This window comes from Cotesia glomerata, linkage group LG3, assembly GCF_020080835.1.
Source record: "Cotesia glomerata isolate CgM1 linkage group LG3, MPM_Cglom_v2.3, whole genome shotgun sequence".
Taxonomy (NCBI): domain Eukaryota; kingdom Metazoa; phylum Arthropoda; class Insecta; order Hymenoptera; family Braconidae; genus Cotesia; species Cotesia glomerata.
Window position 1 is genome coordinate 5952846 of NC_058160.1, and position 10914 is coordinate 5963759.

The window sequence follows — 10914 nt, forward strand, 5'->3', positions numbered from 1 at the left end:
TGTTAAAAGTTTATAAAAAATATATTACATCACTTACATTGTCATCTGTTGTTCTTGTCATTGAAAAATTACAAGAAAACAGTATTACAATATTTACAAATAGGAAATATTTCATTATGATGAAGTTGAAAAAGTAAGAAATAGATTTTGAAAATAACTTTTAGAACTTCTCTTAATGAATTTTAAAACAACAATATGCTACGAAAACAAGTTAGTAAAAAATGTAATTAACAAATCATTATTTCATAAGATGATAAAAATAGCTTTATTTCTTTATACTATAAATTTTATATTAAGAATAATTTTATCGAAATTCCGAAGAGAATTATCTTAAAATTATCACTAATAGCAATTTAATGTCACACCTAAGATATCACAATTTTCTTTATTTTTAAAAATAAAAAAAAAATTGAAAGAGTAGATCTTGGAAAAAATGATTAGTTGTATAAATTACATACAACGATATTAAAAATCTAAAAATTTGATTGCTATTAAACTCTAACCTTTATGTCCTTGACCAACTTCAACATAAACAATATTACTGATGTTCGATATCAGTTATCTAATGATTTTTTTTTATCACAGTCATTAAATGCTTTGAAAGATAATATAAATTTTATATTTTATTGGAAAACAGTAATTATTATGTAAATATCTCTCAAATACATGCTGGTCGCGAGCTAATGCCTCCACTTTAGATGATCTTCGCAAGCACTTCAAATTAAACAATTTGACTAATCGTCGTCAGGTCGCCGACATGGCTTTTTTTTACAAGGTGGTCAATGGAATCATTGACGCCCCGGACATCTGCAGCAGCTTCGAATTTGCGCCTGCCAACATAATGTTGAGGCGCAAAAGGTTACTGAAAACTACTAAGTCTTCAAAAAACTATGTGGTGAATGGACCTCATGACAGAATAGCAAACCTGGTGAATAAATTAAATGGCGAAGTGGAATTCTACGGTGGTACCTTCAGTGCTTTTATGTCAAACATTAAAAAACAGTTACTTATGTACACATAAACTACACAAAATTTTCTTTTTCTCGTTCTCTGCTTCAACTTAAATCATAATTTAATTTTCTTTAATTTATGTTAGTTAATTTTAAATAATCTTTTTTTATGTATATTGCCGATAGACGTATGTTGATTAATAAATAAATTATTTTTTAAACCCGAAAATAACAAAATTAATTAGTGTACAATATTTTACGTGAAAAAATTTTTATGTATTGCAATATCAGGCTATGTATGAGAATAAAAAAATGATTTGATATAATTTTTTATCTTTTAAAGAAATTGATACGTTAATTACCATGTTTTACTAGATAAAAATTGGTTTAGTAGTTGCTTAAACTAACAACAAATATCAGATTATCCTCAGGAGAGTAAAAAAATATTTATTTTATTTCAGAACTGAACACCGCAGACTTAACTCTTTCTGCCGGATTTTTAACACTAGGGCCATATATGAAATTTTTTTTACGGGAAGCTAAGAAAATTTATCGGAAGATTTAACTTATTTTGGAGCAAGAAAAAATTATCTTGACAAGAAAACTTTCTTAACTAAAAAAAAAACTTTCTTATATAAAAAAAAAGGTATCGTATTCCTAAATGTTTCTTTGGGTGAAGAAAATTAGTTCTTCATCATAAATTTTTTTTTCAGAGTAATATTGAAAATTTAAATCTCAACGAAAAACAATGGGTTGCGGTCAACCAGTCAGATCGACAACATTCCGAATTATTAAAACTCTAGAAAATTAAAAATTCCGCTACATTCAAAGTTTGTAAAGTACATTAGCTTAAATAGAATACCAGCCGAAAAACAATTTTGTAAATTATAAAACACCGGGTTATCGAATATAAGTAAATATAAATCTTATATTTCTCAAGAGTTAAAATTAATTTTATTTCGAAAAAGGTTCGTTCCGACGTATATTCATCCGAATACTCATCTATCCGAATAATGATTCGGCCGAAAATTACTCATCCAAAAAATTGGAAATTTTTCTTAGATGGTCCACCTTTACAAGCATGAAATTTGAGTGTTTTATATACATACTTGTAAATTAAAATAAAATTAATTTAAAAAAATGAATTAATTTAAAATTAATTTTAAAAAATTTCTAATCTAAATATAAAATTATTTACATTTTTCGGCTAAATGAGTGTTCGTCTATTCATTCATTTTGGCGTACAAATTTTCGTTGTTATGTTTTTTAATTTATTGAGACTTTGTGACTTTGAAAGATTCTATTAATATAGCTTTAGTTTTTTCTTTATTTAAGACTATATTTTTCGGAATTTTAAATTTTGGAAAATTAATTATTTTAAATTAAATTTAATATTTACTTTCTAAGTTCTAGTAATTTATTAATTCGGAATGTTGTCAATCTTACTAGTTGACTGCAACATAAAACAATGTTAACATTGTTTGAAAATTTCAGAAAATTTTAGAAGTAAAAATTTGAAAATCATTCAATATAATTCTATACATCTTTTTTTATTGAATGGAAAGAAATTTATATTTAATTTCGAGATTAAATGTGCAATTAAATAGTTTCTTAAGGGCAATAGAATACTAATGAATCTAAATAACAATTGCCCCACCCATCCACGGGAGAGTCTCGGGGTATTGATCATTCTAGCAATGGAGGATAATATGGAGAAGTAAAAGGAAGATGTGGATGCTGTTAGTAGTAGTAGTAGAGACGAACGTTTGGGTCGTCCTACGGAGTTTATATAACTCGAGCGTTCATGATATATATTTGCGTCTCTTATTAAATACAAATGAAAAAGAGAGAAGGATAGAGAAAGAGAGAAAGATAAATGTATAAATGTAGAAAGCTCTTGTGAGTTGCTAGTATAGGTCGGTGTAGCTTTGGTGAAGCCGATAGGGCTCTGGCGAGTGTAATGGTGTCAGTATATAAGGTACAACAACCAACGTCTGCTTCTGACAGGCCATTACCACTGTACAAACGCAAGCACGGGAGAGGAAGGAAAAAAGTGAAAAGTTTCGAGGACCATCGTGCACTTGGTTTAGCGTAAAAAATTTTTTTTAAAATGTCGATATTGAAATATAAAAGTAAAAAGAGTAAAATATTTTTATATATAGTTTATCAACTTGTTTAAACCTCACAAAGGACTTTTGTACAAAAAACTAATCATGGACTTATTTAAAATTTTAATTATTTGCTTGAATAAATTTAATTTCATGTAATTTATTGTTGAAGAAAAATTTTACTTAAATAAATTTTTTAAAAAGTAAATAAAATTCTGTTGAGGTGTAATATTTAGAAAAAATTTAAGATGCTTGAAATTTCACCGAAAAAATTATAAAAATCGCGTTCTTAATGCCGACAGTGTCTGTATTAATAAACAAAAATTAACTTGATTTATAAGCCTAAATTTTAAACCAAGAATGATATTCTAAAGAATTAAATCCCTAAAAATGGAGAAGAAAAATTTTTAGGCCGAGTAAAATTATTTTTAAACAAGAACGATTTATTAAATCAACTTTTCTACTTAATTTAAGATGGTTCAACTCTTCATAATGATGTTCTTGATTCAAGATTTTTAAAAGATCTTAAAAATAAACTTCGTTCGAATGAATAATGTCTACTTTTATTGATGAATTGATTATTCGATAATTTTATCTATATTTGACATCATTATTAATGAGAATACATATATTATTTATCAAATATATAAGGTAAGTTCAAATGGTTGTTTTTTTGGAGTTAATAATTAATCACATTATAAGAAATAATAACACGAATACTTATAAACATTTTTTTGGTTCAAAGTATTTAAGTCCCAATATAGTATGAAGTATATTAGTATGCATGAAAAAAATCGTAGGAAAAAATACAATTATCACATCGTAATCCAGGACCAGACTTTCAATATCTTCATTTTTATAATTTTACATTTTAAAATCTACAACGTTACATCGTAAAAATTCGGTGAAAAGTAATCAATTTACGAATTTTTACAATGTAAAATAATCACAAAAGTTTCTCGACAAGACAGCTCTCGTATGATTTTTCTCAAAATTTCTGTTTTACTCCATAATTATGATTTATAATACTTCATACGTGTATATTTCAAATGTATGCAGAAAAAATTTAGTCTCATCATAAATTTAATTCTCAAATTCATACTTAAAAAAAAAAATGAATTATAATAAATTTATCAGAAAACCATTTTAAATTTCTTCCAATAATATGTAAATTTTTTTTTTTTTTTTCGTAAGTAATTGTTCTTTGCAACAATAAAATTACACAGTAAAAAATATTGCTTCATTGTATCAAAAAATGTTGTTAACATTTTTTTTTGTTCAATATTTTACACTTTTTCGTGTTAATTATCTTAAATCAACACAAAAAAATGTTAAATATTTAACAAAAAGTTTTTCTGACCCAAATTTTTTTAATACAACACTAAATTTTTTTATTGTGCAAAAGTTAAACTTTTTATACAAACAACATTTACTACTAAGTAGATCATTTTCATGTTTATGTTATTATCAGTTCAATATGAAATTTGCACTATTTAAGTAATAATGTATATTAAACTTATTTCAGATTACTTTTCTTCATTGTCGTAATTTTTGACGTATAACAAAGTTAAAAATATTTTTTGATTCTGCTACAAAAAAAAAAAGCCAATGAAATTCAACTCCCTTTTTTGTCTTTTTCAAACATTTTTCTAAGCAAATTAAAATTTTTTTATGATAAATTCATATTTATTTCAAAATTTTAATTTGAGGACCTATCATGAGCAAAATGTATTTAAAATTGAATTAAAGTTAAAAATTGCTCTTAATATTTTTAAAGAAACAAAAAAACAATCAAGAACAGAATTAAGGAAAAAAATGAAGAGTATATAAAAAATCCAGGACGAATAAAATGGAGGATCAAAGAAAATAAAAAAATAATTTAGTAATATAACTTTATCTCAGTATCGTAAACCGGTACAAAGTAAAGACTGACTCTGGCTTTTGTGGACCGGAAGTGCCACGCCTGTTGCCACCCTTGCACGGACTGTGAGCTCCACAAACCACGCCTGCTGTACTCCCCTGTAACCCTCGTTCAGTGTGTGTACTTGAGGGCTAATAATTCACGTCACAAGCACACTCCACCATAAAGAGTCGACAACGGCAGAGGCTATTCTGTATTTCACTAATATCTACCTCTCTTGCAACGTTTATACAAGTGGTTATATATGTTATATAGTATACGAGGATATCACATTGATCTATTCATATTCCATATCCGAAACTTAGTTTACAGGTTTATCGATCTTATTCTCTCGCATTATTTTATTGTTAATCATTTTTATCCATAACAATTAAATGTCAATCTGTAAGTAATTTATTGTACAAATATTTTTCCTAAATACCGTCCGATCGGTGAATGAGTAATGTATGTACATCAATTCAAGTAGTATGAATAAAATTATATTACTTGTATTGAAATTTTTTTAAATGAATTTTCTCTACTGTGCTTTTTTATTATTCATATTTTTGATCGCTTAGTTTCAAATTTTCAATAGCCCGCTTTAACTTGAAGAAAATATGCATTCCAATAGAACGCCACCTTCGGGTGATTTCGAACAATAGTCGAAAATGAAATAACACAAGTATAATTTCGATCGTAATCGATAAAATACTATATACGGAAGAATTAAAAAAAATTGACAAAAATTTTTCTTAATAATAAACCTGTAAACTATGAAAAAAATTAGTAAGTCATTAAAAGCAATTATTTTAATAAAAATATTCAGTAAATACATTTTTTATATTGTTTAGAAGAATCTTAAAATTTACTAGTGTTAAGATCATTTTACTTTATATTCAAAAATTTAATAGAGAAAAAATATCTTATTGTAATAGCTGATTTGATGAGTCAATTTTTCTACCTGAGTCCATTTTATAAATTTAGTGTACTGCAAGGTTTCACTGGCAGACGGTTTAAACATGTAAGCAATTCATTAACTTGTTCAATGTACACAGGAAAAAATTTTTCGTCAATGTGTAAAGTGTAAAAATTTTTGTGTAGAAAATTACACTCTAGTGTATAGAATTTCACATTCTCATGTGTTGATTTAACACACCAGAATGTAAAATTAACATTAGTTTATGTAAAAACAGTCAGTAACACAAATATTTGTGTTGAATTTGACGAAAATTTTTTTACTCTATAGAGTAATATCAAAATATATCAAGCCACTGACGTACAATTTTGCATATAATGTTATAAAACCCGGCAATCCCGTGAAGTTGTATGCTTACAGTTAAAGTACTTTAGGTGAGTTCTTTTCGACCATCATTGATTTTATGGACAACAATATTTTTATTATTTTTAGATTTTGAAAAAAAAAGTATGGTCCTATAGTTAGTTCGTTTCTTGACACCAATTCGATTTGTCTGGTCATGTGTTGATCAAGTTTCGTGAAAAAAGAATTTCATTATTACTTATTAGTCGAGACGGTTTAGTAACTTCAACACTTGACGCCTAATTGTACCTCAAACAGGTATTTAGAATTTTCAGCTTATTAGTTGTTAAGTATGGATGATAATTATGAAATTTTTCATCTACAATATTTGACTAACACATGATTAGGCAGTCCAATTTGGCGTTAAAAAATCAAATAATATAAATTGAAAATTCCGGTCGTAAAAAAAATAAAATGTTAATAATATATTAAGCCTTTAACTAAAAATAACATTTTTGTTTTTGGTCAATTTTTGTTACTACAAAAAATTTATATAATCTAAGAGTAAGTTCTAACTCAACAACCACATGGCGACGGTAAATTAACAACAAATTTTATTTAATTGTACACTGAAAAAAAATTTAACTTGAATCAAGATAAAAATTCTTGAACCAAGAAAATAATTTTGAAGAGTTTCATTCTCTTGAATTAAAAAAAATTTACTTAGGCCAAGAAAAATGTCTTAGTTTAAGAATTTTTCTATTCAAACCAACAAGATAAAGTTCTTCAAAATTATTTACTTGATTCAAGCAAATTTTTTTTTCTGTGTAAACATTCTAAACTACCAGAAAAAGAAATGAAATTTTTTTCAATTGTAAAAAAATGTTTTGAAATCATAAATTAAAGAGTACTTGAACCAAGTATATATTCAGAAAAGGGAACAGTAATTCATCCCTAAAGTAAGTTACAATGACATATTGAAGAGTCGAAAAGTAGTGCAGTAACCATCCCCGGCGCCCTTTACTGAAGACCACATCTCGAATTACCCCCTTTTAGCGAGTCCAACCCTGGGAAAATTAACTGACGCGTAACTAAATAGTGTATCATTAATTCTAACATGTATGTTTATATCGTTATGGTTATAACAGTAAAACGCATGTTAGCTTTACTATAAAGTCATGGTAAGGTCAATTTTCTCAAATTGATATGACTGATTTCAAAGGTATTACTGCCGGATTTTTTTTCTTTGCATCGCACACTGTTCTCACACTCATCAGTTCGAGTCGGGGTTATAAATATATGTTCTTTTTTTTAAACAAAAATATGAAAAAAATTTGAGTATATAAATTCAAGTATTACAGACCGTAGGCACATTTTATAATAAAAAAAATTATTAAAAATGGAATAACTATTAATTTTGTTCTAAGCTTTCGATGAAAAAAAAATAATTTTTTTATTACTGGAAAATTTTTATAAAAAATTACTTCGAAAAGATACTTGGCGAATTTTTTAAATTTAAAAATTTATGACTTTTTTGATAAACTATCAGTTTAGTTCAGTTTATTGCTTCAAAGCGATAATAATAAGCGATTGTGATGAGCTATAGGTAATTCCAAATCCTCTTTAAAAAAAGAAAGTTTTAAATAAGTAATACTATTTTAAAATTAACAATAAAAAAAATAAATTCAATGAAGTATAAAGCTACATTTGTAGAATACAAACACAGAACAGACCACCAAGCCTATTTGTTACACGTGTCGTAGCACGTTCAATTGGTCTCAATCTGCCCTTCTCGCGACGAGCCAGTTAAGTACAAAAGGACACGCGCCTAGACACGTGAACTGAACCACGTCACCAGCCGACTTCTTCGAGGGTATACGCAAAATATATAATATACCTATACCCAAACGAATTCTATGTAAGTGTAAGTATCAGAAAGTATGTATTGAAAATCATCAAAGTGTTCTCTCATCTTCTGTATTCCTTTATTTTCGTAAGCATTCTCGAGACATATTGGTATTTAATCGCATGTATGATTTAGTGCTGCTTCATTAAACAAGAAATTTATTGACTCTTTGTATTTTGAAGATGTCAAAGTATGGTTACAGTATTTTTTAATTGTGGTTATAGTTTGGGTAAAAGATGATTTAAATAAAGAATATTCAATTAATGTCCTAAATGAAGTCTATATTCTAAAAAGTTATAATTAATAATATTCTAAAAAATATTCAAGTTCTAAATCATGATTATGCTTTAGAAATCAACACGTCAGGGATAGTAGATTAATATCTTAAATACTGGACATGTATCAGCACAAAAACTCTGTGAAATATTTCTTAATGTACCACGAAGAATTTTAAAAAAAGAATCAATGAAATTTAAATAAATATTTCTTAACATGTCATGTATGAAAGAAAAGTATAAATAGATCATCATTTTTTATTATCTTACAAATACTGTGAGTTATTTTTTACATAAGGTTTAATTTGGTAAATTTAGAAAAATAAAAATCAGAAAATAAATTTCACTAAACTTTTTATGTTCAAAAAAGGAAATATTTGATATCATTTAAGCGAAATTTGTATAATTTTATATAGATTTTAATAATTAATAGCTAAATTTTTCCCTCATTTATGCATAAAAGCTCAATGTCGATTTTTAATTTCACGATTGAAGAAAATCTCGAACGCTTTATTTTTAAAGCTTTCAAGAGAATCTGAACTAGTAATATCCGATGGTATCTCTTACCATAAACAATTACCAGTCATAACAAAAAAGTGCTCGTACACAGAAAAAAAAATGTTCTTGAATCAAGTATATAATTTTGAAGAACTTAATATTCTTGATTTGAGTAGAAAAATTCTTGATTTAAGGACATTTTTCTTGATTTAAGGAAATTTTACTTGATTCAAGAATTTTTCGCCTTGATTTAAGACAATTACCCTCTTCAAAATTATATTCTTGGTTCAAGAATTTTTCTCTTGAATCAAGTTAATTTTTTTTTCAGTGTATGGAATAGTAGTACAATTAGGAATTTTGAACGTTGCATTATTATTTTTAGCTACGAGAATATGAAGAAAAAAAACCATAAAATTAGAACAATTGTTTCTTATGTGTCAAATATCAATCTATATTATAATAAAAAATTGGGAAATATTAGTATTACCCATAATAATATGATAAAAAAACAGACATTACATAATCGAGTGTAATGAATTAAAAAAACCAAAATAAGTTTGTTTTTCCCAACGATCCCAAATACAACAATCAAACGGATTTCGGTAAACCATGTTCAACCACTCGTGTAACCTCGTAAGCATATTTGAGCAATAAATAATTTAGCAAATAAATTGATCCCCACGGACTATAAACAGATACTTAGAGGCACGCGTTCAAAGGTTCTTTTAGAGATTGGAAAATTTTAGTCCAACTGTTTAAGTTACAATATATGGAGATACCAAGGACAATACATTTACATCAATGGTAACCCCTACTGTGAGAACTAGTTCAGGAAGGGCCCGCGGCGTGAAATCTCTATTATAGAGCTCACTGGCTACCCTCTTGTCGCTGGTGCTGACAGGGGGTTCTCTGTGTTACGCTGAAAGGAATGGACGGGTGGCTAGTGTGTAATCGCGAATTAAATATTTGAACGGAAATCCGACCACTCCACCGATCTCGTATCCAATCACTTTCAATTATCATTTCTTTATACATTATCACCATTACATAATATTTTGAAAGATTGATATTCATCGCACATTTCTCATAAAAATTTTTTTGACGCTGCTTTTAAAGTCAGATTTTCATTAAAATACATTTTTATAGATATCTTGATTGATGTAATTTAATTGCAGTATTTGATTTATTGATTATTTTACTAATCTGTGCAAAATAAAAATTTACTATTAATTATAAAATTTGTTTTTGACATTCTGAAAAATTTTTGCTATTAATATTTTACAATTGCAGAAATCATCTTTATTATTATTAAAAATATTTTTTTTTATTTAAAAAAAATATTCAATAAAAAGTCATAACATTAATGTCCCGTGCAAAATAAATATAAATATTTGTAGCATTAAATTCACGGTTCCTCGAGATTGAGTACCCTATCGTAACAAATTGAGATAAATAATCGTTTATGTCAGGGACAGAAACAGTGTTAGAGCTCTTGAGAGCAGTTGCGGTTGATTTATATAGGTGTATATACTCCAAATGTTGACACACTTTAGAGTTGAATTAATGCATCTACAAATATTTTACTATTTGATACAGATATTATAAATTTATCAATTTTAAAGAATATATTTTAATATACAACACTTATTAATTATTTTTAATTTCAGAGTGAAGAACAATTGACTTTAACGTAGAATAGAATAAATAATAAGTTATACTGAAGACAATTATTTTTATTCAGGAATATTTTATTAATAATTATGAATTTTTTATCTGAATATTAAAAAAATTAATTTGAATCTTGGAAAATTTTTTATTCATGTTCATTTATTTATTATTAAAAAATTAAAATATTTCTTTTCATGATAAATTTTTGAAATTTGTTTAATGTAAGGTAAAAGCCCCAATAGATGATCACGTACCAGGATATGATCACTATATTCACAAATATAGGTATACAAATACATGGAGTGATCATATACTGGTACATGATCATCTATTGGGGCTTTTACCTTATAA